Genomic DNA, 18,905 nt, shown 5'->3' on the forward strand with positions numbered 1-18,905 from the left:
ATGATCATCACAGTGAGCAATGAGAAACAGTACTAGAGAAAACTGGCCTAAAATGAAATAGGCCTCTAACTTTTTGTCCTGGTTCTGTTCAGAGTTACAAACTTCAATATTTAGTTTCCTGACATCTGAGCGATTGCTCCGTACACTGGTGGAGGCACAGGCAAACCTACCTTTATTTGGTCATGTAATTTTCAAATTATTTAATTTATAAATTATTTGGTTACTGCAATGCACTCTGGTTACCACTTCAGTTTGCAACCACTCAAAAAAAAAAATCAAACATGATTCTTTAAAATAACATTTATTCCAAATGGCAGAATGCTTTTCTTCTCCATAGCCAGTACTGTCCTCTGACTTTTTTTGTCTACAAAAGCAACTGCATGTCTTCAATATTTTTGAGACATTTGCCATATTGTCTTCCAAGATTTTAGTCAGGTTATGTGATAATGCTCATTTGCCTACATCCAAAGAGAAATTATGTCAGGAGGAGAAGCTCACATTCACCAGATTCTGGCTGGATTCAGCATGATGTATTTTCCTCTAACCATTTCAGTAAATGCTTTTGAGAAAGCTAGTAAGTAAACAACTCTCGTCCAAGTCTTATGATACTCAGATCTGATCAAACAGATCTTCAAGATATTTTTTCCCTGCCCAGTTCAGGAAACAGCATCTGATTTCTAGACAACTTCCCAAAATCAGGAATATCTTTCTTTGGAAACACACAACTTCCAGTGAATTTTAAAATTCCAGACTTGTTTGAATAAAATAAAATGTAAATCCATTTTCTTATCATGAAAAAAAATTAATACATTTTCTTTTAATCCCTTTCATAACAAAAAATAAGCAAGATGTATTTTTGAGTGCCTTAGAGTAAAAAAAATGTATCTCCAGTGACACAGTATGTTTGGCTATAACGCTGTTTTTTTTACTTTCATTATAGAAACATGCCACTTTGAACTCTCAGGTAGAAAATAAAACCCTTGACTGCACTCAGGTTAAGTTTTTATATTAAAGAGAGTTCTGACTGTTCATTCTGAATATTGTTCTCACTGTAAATTGAGACAATTTGACAATGTGGCAGCATTGTCCCAAACACAACAAATTTTTGATACTTTAGAAGTCTTAGATGAATTTATCATGTTCTCACTTTGCTGATTGTAAATTCTTGAGACCTAGTTAGGCTTGTGAGAGGGTGAGAAAAAGGCAAGGTTGTGAAGACTGTGACAAAGGGACAAGAACTTCTCAATAAAATGTGAGAAACAAAATGTTAATATTATTAAAATAAGATCCTTGACCCATTGGACTTATAATGAATGATGAACAGCTTTGTTAACTTGCAGACTTGTTTCAAATTTTAAATCACACGTGGTACAACCAGAAAACTAATTCCTTTCATTAATATTTCATTAAAAATTAAATGCAGTAGAGACATTCAGACCTTTGGATATTTTAATGACATTTTTAAAATAAACATTTTACTTTCCTACACCAATATATCTAAAATTTAAAAGCCTACTGCCACATATTGCCACTGTTACATGAATCTTAATGCAGCACTCTATATAGAACTATTCACAGCCGTGTTTTAATAATGATCTATTAAACATTTCCACCTAAGTAAGTATTAGAAACATATTTAAGATAACACATGAAATACCACTACAAACTTCGTATAGTGAGCATTTATGTGATTCAATATAATGAAGTTAAAACCAGCCGTTTTACTAAACCTTTTGTGATCACCGTATGCAGGTGATGACACACATTCCCTTCTCCTAAACACTTGAAATATGTAATATAAGACTTGGAACTTCATAGTCTAAATTGCATTATATAAACTATTTATGCCTTCAAGTCAATCTGACATGAGTAATAGTTAGAGACACAGTGGTTTGCTTCTCCTGTGGCATTTTTAAATGTTTCAAACCTCACAGAGCAATAATACCTTGCACCGTCACCAATTATTTTTATAATACAGTAACTTCTGCCTGGAAATTTCAGTTTTGTTCCACAACAAGAAATTGGAGCAGTTAGAAGTGTAAAACACAGGTCATTTTGTCAAGTTCTTCCTCGTTCACTCTTTCCATTATTCTCTCTTGCAAATGTGCTACAGCTGTGTCTGCTTGTTGAATGATTTGCAGCCATGAACTCCTCGTGTTTTCTTCCTCTGTGAGAAATCCACAGCAGCATTGACCAAAGCTTCATTCTTCAGTGGAATGTCATCATGAGAGGTTCCAGTGACACCCCTGAGGGACAGGATGGCATCCAGAGGCACCTGGACACCCCCAGGGGATCCCACGGGGATCTCAGGAGGTTGAACCAGGCCAGGGCTGGTGCTGCCCCCGGGTCAGGGCAGCCCCGGCTGGATCCAGGCTAGGATGAGCAGAGGGACGCAGCAGCTCTGCCGGCAGGAAAGGCTGGCACAGCTGCCATTGCTCACCTGGGCAGGAGAAGCTTTGGGCTGAGCTCAGGGTGGCCTTGCAGGGCCTGAAGGGGCTGCAGGAAAGATGGAGAGAGACAATTGCCGAGGGCTGGAGGGACGGGACACAGGGAACGGCTCCCAGGGCCACAGGGCAGGGCTGGATGGGACACTGGCAATCAGGAATTGTTCCCTGGCAGGGTGGGCAGGCCCTGGCACAGGGTGCCCAGAGCAGCTGGGGCTGCCCCTGGATCCCTGGCAGTGCCCGAGGCCAGGCTGGACACTGGGGCTGGGAGCACCTGGGACAGTGGGAGGTGTCCCTGACATGGCAGGGGTGGAATGAGATGAGCTTCAAATTATTTTCCAACATAAACCCTTCTATGTCTCTGTGATTTTATGGTCTTTATTAAGGGATATCTAATAGAGCCTAATAAGCCTAGTAGTTCCTTTCCCCTCTAATGATGCTTTAGCAAGAGAAGAATTCCTTTTTACAAGTACCTGGTGCAGCTGCTGTGTCCTCTCTTACTTTCCAAGTGTTTGAGAAAAGCGACTCTATTAACCAACTAAAGCACACTGCAGCAAGGCCTAATGCTCCTTCCAAATGAGTAATTTTCCTGTTTTATAGATAATGAAAATATCTATTTTCTATCAGGATCTATTAGGAAACTTGTAAAATGTCCATGCTTAAACATGGGCCTGTACAGAATGCCTGCTTTTGTTCTCCTTTGAGACACCTGAAAGAGTTACTTATACATTTATATATATTTATGAAATATGTTTCCAAATAATCTATTTCCCATAAAACTTATTTTGAAACAAATTTGAAATCAGACACCTAGAAATAAGCTTGCATGCACAGATAAACACCTGCACAGTGCCATAAAATAATTTTATTTGAAGCAATGTGAGGGCCTTTAGCTTAGAATGTTTGTTTGCCTGAATAATTGGCAGAGCTACATGTGACAAGCTTTACATTCAGGACATGAAAGTGTATATTTCAATCAGTTCAAGCTGCAGAAAGCAAGGAAAAATGACTTGAAAAACATGGGCTCCAAAGTGCTTTTAATTTTCAGGGGAAAGACAGGCAGACATGAGTGTCTAGGGGCTAAACACTTTCGTCTAGCATGTTGAAACATGCAAATAAATGTATGTAATTTTTAAATTTATTTTTTAAAGAATATATAAAGAAATAAAAAGTTGTAGTGAATGCCCCTTGCCAAAACCATAACAGACATGAGAAGAAGGAGGACACTTTCAAAGCAGTGCTCAAGTCTATCAGTGCAAAGCACTTTCTTGTCTCAGTCTCCACACACAACTTTGAAAGATTTCCCAGAGGTTGTGTCTGGTGTTTTCTCATTCCTAAAAAACCCCCCAAAAAACCACTAAGCTTTCATGGCAGAAATGAAAGAAAAACCATCAAAGGCTGAAACAAACAGGTTTTAGTGCAGTAAAGAAAAATATATATACCTCGTAAATATTTTGTTTCTGAGAGTAACCTGACCTCATTCAACTCCAAGGTGATCTGCTGAGTGGATGAGGGAGAGGCTGTGGATGATGTCTGTCTGGCCTTGAGGGAAGGACTTGGACACTGTGTCCCACAGTTTTTTCCTGGAGAAACCATGTGCTCATGGCTTGGATAGCTGAGCTCTTCCCTGGTTAAAGCACTGCCTGCCTGGATGGATTCCACTCTCCATGGTGAGTGGAATTCACTAGTGGTAGTCCCCAGTAAAGGGCCCTGTGGTATTTAATATCTATTTATGATCTGGGCACGCTGGATTGATGGGATGAGGCCAATGGTGTGAGGTAAAAGCAGGACAAGTGCCAGGTCCTGCCCTGGGTCACACCACCCCCATGGAGCACTCCAGGCTGGGACAGAGGGGCTGGAAAGCTGGGACAGGCCCTGGGGGTGCTGTGACAGCAGCTGGACACGAGCCCAGGGTGCCCGGTGGCCAAGAGGCCGATGGCCCCTGGGCTGTGCCAGGGGCAGCTCTGGGCTCCTCACACAGGGAATGGAGGGGCTGGAGCGTGGCCAGAGAGGGGAACGGAGCTGGGGAAGGGAATGGAGCCCCAGGAGAGGCTGAGGGAGCTGGGAAGGGGCTCAGCCTGGAGAAAAGGAGGCTCAGGGGGGACCTTGTGGCTGTGCACAGCTCCTGACAGGCGGGGACAGCCAGGGGGGATTTGGGATCATCCCAGGGAACAGGGACAGGAGGAGAGGGAACGGCCTCAGGCTGGGCCAGGGGAGGTTTAGGACTGGTATCAGGAAAAATTCCTTCAGTCGCCTCCTGTCCAGCCTGGGAGGGGGTGGAGTCCCCATTTGTGGATGGATTTAAAACCCATGGAAATCAGGCACTTGGGGACAGGGGTTAGTGATGGTCATGACAGCGCTGGATTAATGGTTGGGCTCAATGGTCTTAGAGGTCATTTCCAACCTAAACAATGTTATGGTTCCATGAATAGCTGAAAAGGTTTGGGGCTAGTCTGTCATTAACAGCTGTTCCAGAAGTTCTCGTGTTCTGCAGACAGAGGACAATTTTACACAAACTAAGGGGTGCTAGGAGGAATTTTCCTCTCATAACTGCTGAGCACAACCTTTCAAGGCACAGATGCAAGGCATGAACAAGATCAAGGACTCCAGGAAGACCTATCCATAATGTGGAGGTCTTCCAAATCTCACAGAATATTCCATTCTGTAAGTCATAAAGCCCAGAAATTTCTCAGCAGCAGAAATGTTATTGGTTTGTTTGGCACAGAATGACAATAACACTTCTGAAAGGAACATGATATATTCCACTTCTGAGAAGAAGCAAGACCTTTGACCAAGTGCTGCCTGAACCAACATCTCCACTGCTTGCTGCAAAATAAAGCAGGAAAGCTCTCAGGTTTAGTTTTAGAGGTAAATCACCCACTGCACTCTGAAATTTATGGCCTAAATACAGGCAGAGGAGTAAAACAGAAGAAGGACTATGGTCCTCCTTGAATGGGGGAAAAGTATTGTTTTTATAACTCTGCAACATCTTTAATTTAACAGAGAAATAATGCTTTTTTGCAGCAGGTTTACAACTGCTTTCTTTTTAAAAATCCCAAATTTTATCATGTTATGCTGCCCATAAGTGACATTTTAGGAGACTACTCCAAAATATTATAGTAATTATATTATATTATATTATATTATATTATATTATAATAATTTAATTTAATTTAATTTAATTTTATTTTATTTTTTATTATATTTATTATAATATATTATCGTTTAGGAGCATAAAATGGTTCTTCAGCAAGGATTTATATTCCTTAAATCTGTGGAATATAATGAAAATATTCTATATATTTGATAAAAACACGGGAAATCTTATTAAAAAGAAAGAAAAAAATCCAGACTGAAACAAACCTGCTCTGTTTTTTAAAATTTTCTTCTGTTCAGGCTTATTTTGATCAAAATTTACATTTTGAATGATTTAGTTGTAAGTTCTGAGGGTGAGTTAGTTCTGAGTTATTTTTCTGAAATCCTTTTTAAATTTTATTAATTTGTCTCAATTTCATGCATGTTTGGTCTTCAGTGAAAAGAGATACAAGATTATATAAAAATATCCAGAAATCCCTGTAAGCACAATATTTAATGTCTTAATATCACAAAAGAGTTGTAGAATGATACTTTAGTCTCAAGCTGAAACTGTTAAATGGGAGGTCATCCTTATTTTCTGGAGTCAAAAAGGGAGAATAATACTGTGATTCTACAGTGAGCATTGGTGTCTATGAAGTTACATCTACCAGAAGAAGAAATAAAGCAGTGTGGATCCTCTCTAGATGCTTTTTCAGCCAAAAGAGGTATTTTATTGACTGTATTTTTTTAGCTGTTATCACCATTTTGTTTCACTCGCCTTTATTTTGGTATTCTAAAAATTCATTGCACACACTCTAACTGTGGTCATACTCATTGCAACAATGAGCTGTCATAAAATAATATGTAATATACCATATTATAATGTTAACATTTACCAGGATACATACAAGAACAGTTATATGCATTTTTATTAATGAATCACATTATTTTGGAATGGCTTATTCTGTTTATGCATCAACAGAGAGATCATACAATTCATTTGCCACATTTTATGAAGGAACAGCTTTTCAACCTCAAAACTGTTCAACAGCAACCTGATTCAAAGAAGAAAGGCAGCACAGCAGTCCACAGCTGAGAAATGAGGCAGGATTCTCCTAATTTACTCATTCCAGAAAGCTTACCCCGCACAAGCAGTGCCATTTGAACAAATTGTGCTGCTTGTTAGTAAGGGTCAGAAACCTGAACAAATACAATAAAGTTAAAACCTGCACAGGGGTTGTAGAGCTCGACTTAAATGTACCTGTTGTCAAAGTCACTTCATCAAGGATGTTGAATATAGGCTGTGGAAGAAGAAGGGTGTTATTTTCTAAAAAAATTTTATTCTCTAAAAAATCCCTTTAACTTTCTAAAAGTTAGAACTAATGCGTAGGAGCTTTATGCTGTCTTTGAGCTTCTTTGTAAAGTGATTCATAGAATCAAAGAATGCCTTTTTTTGTGTGTGTGTGGAAGGAACATTTAAAAGCCATTATGTCCAGCCCCTGTAATGCGTGGGGACACCTTCCACAAGGTCAGGTTGCTCACAGCCCTGTCCAACCTGACCTTGAAGGGATGATGCACCCACCACCTCTCTGAAGAGCCTGTTCCAGTGTCTCACCACCTTCATCATAGACGAGTTCTTTCTTTCATGTAATTTTAACTCTTCCCTCTTTCAGTTTAAAGCCAGTTTCTCTTGTCCTTTTATTACAGGCCCTGATAAAAATTCTTTCCCCATCTTTTTTGTAAGCTCCCTTTAGGTAGTGGAAGGGGCTCTAAGCTCTCCCCAGAGCCTTCTTTACCCCAGGCTGAACACCCCAATGTCTCACAGACTTTCAAGTAATTCATCAGTAGTTTAAAATCAGTTAAAATATTGTTCTGCAGAGAAAGTGGCAAGAAGGGTTTTTCTTTTTTCTTTGAGGTATTAAAAAAGTTGTAAGATGGTTTCCACAGCAACTCTGACATTACACACCAATATAATTTTCAGGCCTCCTGAATTTATTTACTTATTTGTGCCTGCAGCTTTGCCTCTGGCATAAACCTTTGCTACTGAGCTGAAGCTTATGATACGTGCCATGATTTTTTTCCACTGCCAAATCTAGATCTGACCAGCTAGTTTAAAAGGGAGAATTCTCATATCTGAAAGAAGACGGGGGATTAAAAGGAAAAAAAAAAAACAACCAAAAACAAAACCCAAAAACTTACTGTCAAGCTTGCATCTACAAGGACATGGATGCAGAAGTGAATATCCAGTTTTCAGAATGTAGATTTTTAGTTTTCATGCCAGGCTTAGGAAGAATACACAGTGGCTTAGTTTAAACTTCATGTACTGAATGGCTTGTTTTACGTGTGAGTGAAAGTTGTTACAAAACAACTGCTTCAGGACCTGAATTGTTCTGGAATGCAGAAAGTATAGAAACAGCAAAATATGGCCAAAAAGAAAGGCTGAGGAGAGCAGCTGCTGCAAATCTTGCTAAGGTCTGAAGAACCTGAGAAATAAATTCTGATTATTTGCTCTGTCTCCTGTAGAGATAAATCTATGTGGAATTGAATGAGGTAGAAATTACAAACTATGGTTTTCAGTGGAAGGGTGATTTTTGTTTTATTCTGAGTTCTTGAGGTGAGGAGGGAATGAGTCAAGGAGGATCCATGGTTCCTTTGCATGAAGCTGTGTAAGAAAAACCTTGCTAAAAAGTAAAAGCAGAACTCAACTGTGTGCTGAAACTAGAATTGCACAAGCATAAAGCTTAATTTTCTTTTTTTTTTTATTATAATTACAGCAAAATAGGCTTTCATGCAGATAGTGAGAGACAGTTCTCAACAGAATAAACAGCTCATAAAGAAGTAGGCCAAAAAACCCCCAAACCCTAGGTCTAGACTACATAAACTTTTCTTAAAAAATACAATTATTCAATTCTTCTTGTATTTTTATGTCTACCTACCTAATACTCTGTCTCGCTACTCTTTTCTCTTGTTTGTAAACTTCATCTTCAGTTGCTGGCACACTTCAGATGCCACAAACTTCAGCATATGCTTTTATCTTCAGCAGTGAGATACTGAAATTATTTGCATATATTCTAAAACACTGATTCTGAATATATATAACACCAAACCTTTGCAAACCCTTCCAAACCACAAACACTCAGCTGTGACATGTTGGAACTTGGGAAGTAAAAGTGGAAAATTTGAGGATACGATAGCCCAGATGAATCCAAATAAACATATATGCGTATTTAGTGTTTTTGACTTTGGAGAATGGGAAAAATCTCAGCCATGAGGATATGAAATTAATATAGTCAGGATTTTATTGAGGAGCAAGTTACCTGGGAGAGGTAAGATGAAATGGTGACCTGTCCTTTTTTTGAAGAGGTGGCAATGAGGATTAGTGCTCCAGTCACTGCTGTTTGTGATTTATCTTTATATCCTGCCTTTTTCTTGTCTAAGAGTCCTTGAAGTATGAGGTAGGCTTTTAGGCTTTACCCAAAGGACACATCTTGGTTTGCTTTTTATTTTCTTTCAGCTAAACGAAAACTTAAATTGCTAAAAAACCACACGGTTAGTTATTTATCTACTCATACCAATTAAAGATTGGTTGTCACAATATGAGGCTTTTGTTCAAATTGATCCTTCAAAAGACACTTTATACACCTTACTTTCTTTAGAAGGAGCTGTTTATTCAAGGAGGGTGCAAGAAATTCTTCCTGAGTATTGTGAAGGCAACACACCCTGAAAATTTTGCTTCAGATTTCTGTGGTAGCCAGACTTTCATCACTTCTTGTGGCATCAGCACTGTTGTGCAAAAATCCAAAGGAAAGCAGATAAAGCATCCTCTTTGTCTTTTCTTGTGGAATGTCCCTTAAATGTATCATGGCAACTCAGTATTAGAAGCTCTAGTTGAAATAATCCCTCTTGGATGCATGGCTATTATGCAAATATAATACAAATATTTTGTACAAATATATAAATATACAATACAAATATATAAATACATAATACCAATATATAACACAAATATATAATACAAATATATACAAATTATATTGAGTTAGACTCTCTTTTCCCTCCCTCCTCCTCGCTGCAGCTGTTTGATAACTTTTAACCTTTTGAAAGTTCTTTCTGCTTCACAAAATAGACTGCAGGAGTGCTCCAAATAGGCTCTTGTAAAATAAGGGTGCACAAATCCAATTTTACACTTCAATATTCATTTCCCTGTTGTGAAATGTTAAGGTCAAAGCAAGGTCAGAATTGATTTTTAACATGTCGATGAAGGTATAGAATTATAAATGCCTCTTTAACTGTGTGTCAAATAAATTTTGAAATATAGATTATCCACTTATAAGCGCAAGTATTGGTGTATAAGCTGCTTTATCAGGCAGAAGTTTAAATAACTAATTGTTTTCAGGCATTCAAAATAAATTCAACTCTCCAGGGTGAGGCTGAGTGTTAAGCACAGATTTAACTTCTTGAAAAATGGTGGCTTTGATGTAAATGACAAAAAATGGTTTCAGCCTCACAGGGAGCTTTAATCCTCAAGTAATATCTGCAGAAATGTCACCGTTATTGAAAGAAGGGAGGCTTTAGGTAAAGTTACCCTAAAACAAACTTCTCTCCCCTCTGCCTAAGTTCATGACCACAGGCCTACTTGGATCAATGGAGAATGGAGAAACACAAGAAAGAATTAGTAAAAAATCTTACAAGAGGCAGGATCTAAAAAGGATTCTCTTTTACTTTTACCTTTTTTTTTTTTATTTTCAACTTATGGAATGCTGTGGGCTGATGATGGAGAATGGCACCTGAGACCAGTGATTGAAACAAAACTCCTAAAATTAAACCATGTGTCAGCAAAATGAATGAGAGTGGGACTGGAGAAAAATGCATGTCTGCTTTTTATTTTTTGTCTTTTTTTTTTCCTCTTAACGACTGAATTATTTTATATTCATGCCTCAATATCAGTAGCATATGATTATTGTGTTTTGCTACAGATTTTTTTTTTTCTGAGATAATTGCCTAATGTCTGTCACCATCTTCATCTGGCTGATGTTCCTAGTCACCTGTATAATTCCCTGGTTTTGGAGTTTCCTTGGCAGTACTGTGTATTTCTCTATAACCAGTACAACCTCTTTCCCTCAGCACTGTACAAACATGCTGGATTTTTGCCAGAATGAAGATGGAATTAAAACTCTCAGTACTCTTCGTCTGAAATGAACTATAATCAGTGTAATTATTGCAATTTTTGCTTGTTATTCTTCTGTATATTTGAAAGAAATTATTTTATTTTCACTTTTCCTTGGGGAACTTTCTTTAAAATAAAAAATAAGGTAGTCCAATCCTCGTTTGCAATGAACAAGAGCTGCAAAATACCTGTGGACAAGTGGTCCTTGCTCTAATTCCTTATAAAGATCTGTGTGATTTTGATTGTATGTTCTCCATTCCTAAGTGCCAAGAGCAAACTCTTTTTAAAGATTAATTCAGCATTCCTGCCCTTGAAAAGATATTCTTCCTTCCTTGCAAAAGAATTCCAGGGAAATGATAGTTGTGATGCACAGAATAGTAAAGAAAAATACAGTTTATTGATTAATATTGATATTTCTATTGGCACTGATGTCTCACAATTAGCAAATAGAGCTATAAGCTACAAAGAGAACATACAGAAAAATGGGAAGCTGTGACACCAACTCTGCTAGGCTGGACAACATGTGATAATGGATTTTTCTTGTGCACATTCTAAGGAAAGGTAAATTTAAAAAGGGTTTCTTGGCAGAGGGATAAAAAATCAGTATCAAAGCCCCGTTTGAAACGCCTAAAATCATGAAACTTGGTAATTAATATGAGAATATATGTAATTCCTTTAAGAATGGCAGACTAGAGCAAGAAAAAGATTATGGTAAAACGACAAAAACTGAGAAAATTGCAAAATTAAATGTTAAGAGAGGATTACCTAATAATACATGTTTATTGACAATGCCTGATAACAATTATGTAAAGTTTCCTATTAGCTCAGTCACTGTAACTGTGTGGAAATGCTGAGAACCAGGAAATGAGATGCTTAGTGGTCAAAAGAGAAAGAAAATAAAGCTGTTCCATAGATATATATAGACTCCTAATTAATAAATAAATATGGACAAATGCCAGGGCTGGGAATAAAATGCTTGTAATGTTCATCATATCAGACACACCCAGTAGGTGTGGGCTGAGTACAGGAAAACACAGGATATTTTCTACATTTGTCTAATGTGAAGATAAAGGAATATTTTCATTATCTTGCCAGTTATAAAATAAGTGCAATTCTTTAATTTTATTTTTTCTCTTTGTTTTCTTTTTTTCTTTTGAGATGGAGAAAGATAGAGTCCCACATAACTGAATTTCGCAGAATCCCAGAATGATCTGGGTTGAAAGGGACTTTGGAGTTCATCCTGTTCCATCCCCTGCCATTCTTCTTTATTCCGTACGTCCAAATGTTAAAAAGTATACAAAAATCAGATCTAGTAGAAAGAGAGGGACTGTCCACCTTTTGCTAAAAATCCTGCACAATATCTATTGATGAAAATAAAAGCTTTGGCTCTATAGTGTCTTTTTACCAGGCACGGGCGCTATATTTAAAAGCATTTACCTAAGGACTAAAGCCTGAGATTTAAACACGGGAAAAAATCCAAAAAAACCATAAATGCACTGTGGATGAAGTCACACTCTAGGATAAAAGGTTTTGTCCCCAGTGAAAAGACTAAAGCTAAAGTGCAGCTCTTATCAAAAAGTCATAAATTGTACTGAGAATAGTGACCTATTGCATACTCTGCTTGGATTTCTTAAATAGCAATACTGTTATAAAGCTGGGGCGAGGATGTTTTGCCATTCTGATCAGTTTCTTTTCAAAAGATCAGATTTCTGGATAGGACCCTCACACACAGAGAACAGTACTGCAAGGGAGTGGTTGAGTAGAGGGATTTTTTTGTCAGTCAGCTTGTAATATGAATTTTGCGTAGAGCTACTTCACAATGCACACAGTTCCATTCTGAAGACATACCTTATTTCCTTTTGAAAGCCCATTTCTGATTGTTTACATGATGTCTGTAAATGAATTTGCTAGGCCCAGGTTGCCCAGGATCTTATGGAATTTTGTTATAACTGACTTGACTATAGACAAATGGAAAACCTCTGTCTGAGGAGAGAACTGGGGTCAATTGCTCCAAATTTTTGGCCATTGGCACAAAAAAACCCCACACCCTTTCCCTTGAGAAACCTGCTATTATCATTACTTAATGGGACAAGATGCTATTGAATTAATTTGCCATATTTGAAAACACAAAGCCACTTTCACATGTAAAAATAAGAGGATTTGGAAGGAATATTTCTGCCTAGATGGTAATCTCTTCTGTGGCTGGCTGTCTCATGCTAATCCAGAAACGTTTTTCTTAACAAAATGTTAATGTATGAAATGAAACGTTTTTTATGTTTTTCTTAACCCTTCAGAGAAATATTTGACCATATAAAATCATTAAATAACTATAAATGCTCCTTAATAGCAGCACAACTCATGAGAAACTTTGGTCTTCTTTAAGTGTTCCACAGATCTTGTTTTGGGATGTCGCACGAGTGCCATATGACACAAATTGGCGACTTAACACAGAGAAAGTCAAAAGACTTTTGCAGGGATATTTTCTAGAGATGTGTTAAAAGTATGAGAAAACAGAAAGATGTTCTTGACTTCTTGACACCAGAATGACTACTGTCAAAGATGGAGAGAAGAAAAAAAATGTAAAAAAAAAAAAAAAAAAAAAGAGAGAGAAATTATGATTCACTTAGTACAAAAGGTCCAGTGAAAAATAAAAATTTTATAAATCAGTAAGGGCAAAAGGAAAAGTTGGGAGAAACAGCAAAGCAGCCCTCCCTGAAACAGTGGCCAAGTCACATTTTGGCAGCTCTGTGCAGACCCTCAGCTGCCTGCCAGAGTGACAGAGCACTTAAAAGGGCCTCAGCTCCTTTCCTCATCTGCCCTCCACACACTTCTGTCGAATATCACTGAAGGTTTTCACATGACGATTTCCATGCCTGGTTTATGATGTCTCTAAGGTCTCTAAGGAGAGAGTTTAATAGTTCTCAGCAAATGACCTCAGCACTTCCAACTGTGGAAAATATTTTCAGATTGCACTGATGTGTGTATATATTTTTTTTTTTCCTGTGCTGCAAATCCACTTGATAACAGGAAGCTCACTACTGGCTTTGTCATCTGAACTGCCATTTCCCATCATTAAAAAAAATTACAACTAAAATCCTTGCTCTTTGCCAGCAATCCCAGAGTCTGACAGACTGCAAATGAGCCCTCTTGTTTTCCAAGCACATCTGTTGCCTTTGTCATGTTACAACTAATTCCAATTCACTTGCATGCCTGTAAATTAACTAAAATGATAGTCCTAAGGACAACAATTTAGCAGAGCTCAACAACCAGATATTATCAGTATGGTGTAACCCTGTCCTGTTAGCCAGGGCTTTATCTCTTTCACAACCTGCATGTGTTGATCTAGAACAAACCACTAATTGCAGTAATTCAATTTGAACAATTGTACCATGCCTTGTCTCCTCAGCATGCTTTCTATCCACCTTCCAAAGAACAGGAAATAAAATAAGATTGAAGAAATTCTAGGGGCAACCACATTGCCTGGCCTTTTGTATTTCTTTTTTTATTGTTTGCTTGTTTATCTAGGGATCTTTTTTGATCTTGTTTTCTTTTGGTTTGTCTTTTCATACCTCTTCATTTATATGTGTACCTCGATGAATTTTATTAGTTCAAACATGACTTTGATTTACTTTGATTTTTTTTAATAATAACAACCCGTTTACTCTGTGTTAATATAAGCTTTTTTTCTGAGCAGATTAGCAAAGGTATTCCTGGGAAGGAAACTGAAATATATCTAAGCATAAACTTGCATAAACATTTGTATAAACTTGCTGCTTTTGTGTTTGGCTTTGAAAATATGTTCAACTTCTAGTGAAGTCATCAATAAACTCCATATATCCAAAGGCCTAATTTGAATTTAGCTTGAAAAGCAGTTGAGCACAATCAATGACCTACTACTTGTCCTATACAGAGCTGCTGCAAAAAGTAACTGTTTCCAGAGAGAAGAATATATTTCATTTGGATTTTGCAGGGAGAGTGTCTAAGGGTTGTAGCAGAAGGAGTTCTGTCAGTCTAAAATTTTATAGTTAAAAAAAAAAAATAGTGAGCTGTTAGGTACTGAGATTTCATCGTTTTCTGCAAAATATGTTAGATTGTCTAGTCTAGAAAAATCTTAAACTGATGATTTCCAAAGCTCTACTATCAAGGTGGCTCTCTCTTTGATCATTATTTGAAGCTGACATTTCTCTGCATCTGGAATAGTTGTGCTATAATTGCTTCTTCTCAAGAAAAACATGCAGGTGGAAATTACTGGACATTTTGCCTCACATTGTTCAGAACTTCACTGGGATCATGAGAGGCATTTTTATATAAATAATACCAGAAACCACACAGATATTTGGGCCAAAAATTGCTTAGCAAGGAACTCATGAAAATATGACCTGGAAACAAAGAAAGTTTTACTTGTTCAGAGCCTAAATTAGTGTCAACCAAATCTCATGAGAAGTTGAGACATTCTAAAAAGTTGATGTCTTCAGCTCTTTTGCATTTTTACACCCAAACTGACTATAATAAGGAGAGTTTCCTGCTCTACCTTTTCCTCCCTCTTCTTCTGACATCCCAGTATGCAAATATTTTATAATCACAGCTAAAATCTTCAGTGACTCCTGTAGATAGTTTCTAAACCCTCTTTAATCCTCTTTTTTTTTGTCGGCTTGTTTGTTCCTTACTCATCTGTCAAGGTTCAAAGTGCAATATCCTTCTCATACTCATCTATTTCCATGTACGTACTTTATAGTTTCTGTTTTCCTCTTCTTTCACTAATATTTTCTTGCCTGTCCAACAAAAAAAATTCACCTTACCTACTATAAAGAAACTTCTATTACTTTTCAGAACCCAAGATAAAAAAAAAATACACCATGCAATTCATCCTACCAACAACTGGCAATCTAGTAAGTAATAATTCTAGTCCATTTATCATATTTCCAAGAAAGCTGATGCTTAAAAAAATGTTATAGGATGATTAGGAAGGTAATTTTTTTTCCCAGGGTAATGTAGTCAAGACTGTCAAAATAATGGATTATATAAAAATTAAATTAAATAAACCCCTGGATTGTAAAATCCCACATTAAATTTTACGTGGACAGTTTTGAACATATATAAAAGTCCAAGAAATCAAGCACACACATGCATGAGACAAATCTCAAATGCAAATAAATTTAATCGAGTTCATGGCACTTCAAAAAGGAATTTTCAAACCATCTTAGGAAAAAGAAATAAAAAGGGAAAGGAAAAAGGAAAACAGGGAAAACATAAAAAAGAAGATATGTAGACAAAGCCAAGAATTATGATTACAGGTGATCAGTTTTGAAAACAAACAGAAATTAAGGTCCCAAAGTCTTTACAAAGGGTAGTACACACTGTATTTTGCACAGCAGAATAACAGGTAATTTAAGTTACATAATAATTCAGTGAATTGAAACATAAATGAGGTTAATTTTCAGGACAATATGAGTAGGGCTTGTTAACCCTTCTGAAATTAATAGGAATTATTAGCCTTGCTTAAAGGCAAATAAGAAATGAGCTATTTACTAAAATAGCAATGAGCAATTAGCAAAAAAAAAAAAATTCACTTCTCTTGCTTCATCTTTCTTGACTGTCTTGAACTTATTAGACCAGAAAATGTCTTCATGTTCTCCTGCAACTGAGTCCTACACCACACAAACCTTCTGAATAATGCACCAGTCCTTGGTCATCTTGGGTCAATAAAACTGTTTTGGGCCTGGAATAATATTTACTGTGAGAATTGGACTGTTTGCAATATACACAAAGATATTGACCTTGTTTCAGTCTGAATTATAAAGCAAAGCTTTTGTTTTAAGGTGAAGAACAGGCCTACACAGTGCCCTAGAGAATTTAACATGGGAGTATTAATATTTATCTAGTCCTACTAATATTGTCCTAAAAACTAAAAGTACCCTCCGGAATAAAGCTACTTCAGGATTCACTAGAGTGCTCAGAAATTTCTTTTATTTTATTTTACTTATCCCTGAGAAAAAGTTATGCATAGTTAAAACACTGACAAGCAAGAGGCTCTCAAATATGCATTTATTTTACTATCATAAGTGCCACTCATACCTATGGTGTAATATTTATATCCTGTGTATGATTCTGTAAAGATTAATTTTACATGAATGCAAGATTCAAACACTGAGACTGCAATAACCTGAATTTAAATTGAAACCAGGAAGAAAGGCAATTTTGGAAATCGTCAGAAAAGTTAAAAAAAGCCCCAAACCAAAGCACACTTCTGCACTTGACATGAGCCTGCCACAGAAATATTTATGTACATAAAGGATTCTCTGCTCCCCTCCTCCACTGCCCGCTCTGCTGCCGTTCACCCAATTCCTTCATTTTCACCTCTTCTTTTCAAGTGCCAGCAATGCACATTTAAAAAAAAAAAACAAAACAAAACAAAACAAAAACTTCTGCTTAGTTCACATAGTGACAGTACACAATTATTTAGAATGTTGTTTGTGTACACTGGTCTCCGTAATAATTCCTGGGGGTTGTTTTTACAACAATAGCCTTTAATAGCATTTTTTTCCCAGCTGCTGTCATATTTATAGATTGCTCCATTTAACCAAAGTGAAATGGCTGCATTGCTTTTGGAGTAATGAGAAGCAGCACCAAAATCAGTGGTAAAATGGATGAATGTAAAATTGCTTACCACATAAAATGGATTGTTGTATTTCCTCTGCATAAAATATCAAATAGACTAAGCCATCAGCAAAAATGGTATCTTTAAATTCTTTATGTAAAAAACTTCTTTGCAGAAGTAATGAAAAATACATTGAATATTTACAATTTTGCCATTGCATATCATCGTGCACTTAAGTGCATAAATTGAAGCAGCAAAGATCCATATTTTTCTATTCTAATAGAAATTACTCATTTGTTTTAAAGTAAAAACTTGGTTTTGTACCCTTGACTATTAAATTGCTGGCAGAAAAAGATTTTTAAAAATTCTGTACCAGAAATGTTGAAGGACAAAACCTCTGCTCAAAGAAATCTGTTCTCAATTCATTTGAGATTAAATAATCCAGATTATTTTGGTTAAACTGAAAAATCTGACATTCCAGGGCAGGTAATTCTTAAAACATTCCGCATTAACAATATGACTCTTTCTTCTGCCAGCCTGGCATAACTTTCTTTCTGTGCTTCTGGGCTACATATGGTCTGTCCAAGCTCCGTTAAAAATACATATACCTTCCAATTCCTTAATTCATAGAGAGAAAACTGTACTTTAATTTTACATGCTTTTTTTTTTTTTTTTTTTTTTTTTTTTCTTTTTTCTTTTTTCTTTTTTTCCCACTACAATACAAGCATTTACTCTTTGGAAGAAAATAAAATAACCTGCATCCTTACACACATTTAAGATTAATGACACTGTAAAGTGGCAACCCAAAGCTGGTAAAAATATTGGTGTGATGAAAATGGTGTGAGCTGTAGAAAAGGAGTTTAGAACTTTTTAAAACTGTTGAAGCAGTCAGTTCCTCAGTATATTTCCAGGCCCTAGCAGTAAAATCACGGGTCACAGTGTGTTAACACCACAGCCTTTACCACATACTCACTTGCCAAACTCATCACTGCTGAGAGAAGGCTGGAGTGTTTAGGAAACCACGGAAAACCTTGAAGTCCAAGCTATGATTTTACAAAGCCTGAGAAGCACGCAGAGAGGAGAAGGAATCTTGATTGCACTTTCCCTTTTAAAGTGGCATTCAAAGCAGGACAGCTCGATAACCTTCCAGCGCCTTCCCCTTGTAAACACCATGTGGTGACACCATGTCTGCTCACAGTCTGTCTTGCAGGAGGAGGTGGTGTGCTAAGAAAGATAGGAGAGCAGCTCTCTGAGAGCTGAGGAATGTGTTAGCAAAAATAATTGCTTTTTTAAATTTTTTATTTCCCTTTCAAGACACTGAGAAATTATTATCAGCTCTGCTTTTCAACAAACTTATCCCCAAGCCCTTAATATAATATATTAATACTATGTTTTAGTGTAGCTATAAATATCTTCAGGAATGATCAGGAAGGAGAAATTGTATTTCAAATATTTATTTTTTACAATGGGCTAGGAGAGTAGCTAAGATAAAAATTTGTGCCTTCAGTGAAAGTGAGTTGAGCAGTGCAAAGCAGAGCTCTGAGGCTGCACTTGCCTATCCACAGCGCTTTCACATTTACCTACTGCATGAAATAATGGACAGATGTGTCTTAATATGTTT

General features: G+C 36.9%; 1 long non-coding RNA gene across 1 annotated transcript; it reads left to right on the forward strand.

The window, feature by feature from the left end:
- The first annotated feature begins 6,978 nt into the window (after nucleotides 1-6,978).
- Nucleotides 6,979-10,187, forward strand: LOC137464820 (uncharacterized). Its single transcript, XR_010994441.1, has 3 exons — nucleotides 6,979-7,765; nucleotides 7,874-7,991; nucleotides 10,137-10,187. It is a non-coding gene; the product is annotated as an uncharacterized lncRNA (long non-coding RNA).
- Nucleotides 10,188-18,905: the final 8,718 nt, after the last annotated feature.

Source organism: Anomalospiza imberbis, chromosome Z (genome assembly GCF_031753505.1).
Source record: "Anomalospiza imberbis isolate Cuckoo-Finch-1a 21T00152 chromosome Z, ASM3175350v1, whole genome shotgun sequence".
NCBI lineage: Eukaryota > Metazoa > Chordata > Aves > Passeriformes > Viduidae > Anomalospiza > Anomalospiza imberbis.